The 492-nt window shown below is 26.8% G+C and overlaps 1 long non-coding RNA gene across 1 annotated transcript; it reads right to left on the minus strand.

The window, feature by feature from the left end:
* Positions 1–471, minus strand: LOC102598503 (uncharacterized). Its single transcript, XR_369092.2, has 3 exons — positions 344–471; positions 110–226; positions 1–16 (listed from the first exon to the last, which is right to left on the minus strand). It is a non-coding gene; the product is annotated as an uncharacterized lncRNA (long non-coding RNA).
* Between the last annotated feature and the right edge of the window lie 21 nt (positions 472–492).

A 492-nucleotide genomic window follows, 5' to 3' on the forward strand; every position in this document is an offset into this window, starting at 1 on the left:
CTTTAACTGCACTTACCTGTTCAAACATTTTTTAAAACAAAAAATAACTTTCAAATTTCTATCTTCCTAGAAAATAATAAAAAAATGATATATTTTGTTTTATTTTCACCTGAGGTTGACATGAATGACCACCATTGCAATAATTTTGATCAATAATGATTGGGTTTTCTACATTTTTGAGGTTAATATTCTCAAAATGTATAGACCTAGCATATCCTGAACCACCCTATGAACACATAAAAAAAACAGATATTTTAGAAAAAAACAATATATGCATACAATTATTATTTTTTTAAAATACCACACTAACATATGTAAAATGAAATGTGATACTTTTGGTTACCTGCCATGACTTAATTCTAACACCATTTTGGGTATCCTCTAAGTGGCAATTTGTTATATAAACGTTTTCCACATTAGCAAATGTATTATTTGGACCTAAACTTCCAATACTGCATACAAATTACAAAATTGTATTAGTTAATCTATGTC

This window comes from Solanum tuberosum, unplaced genomic scaffold (genome assembly GCF_000226075.1).
Source record: "Solanum tuberosum cultivar DM 1-3 516 R44 unplaced genomic scaffold, SolTub_3.0 contig04329, whole genome shotgun sequence".
NCBI classification, from domain to species: domain Eukaryota; kingdom Viridiplantae; phylum Streptophyta; class Magnoliopsida; order Solanales; family Solanaceae; genus Solanum; species Solanum tuberosum.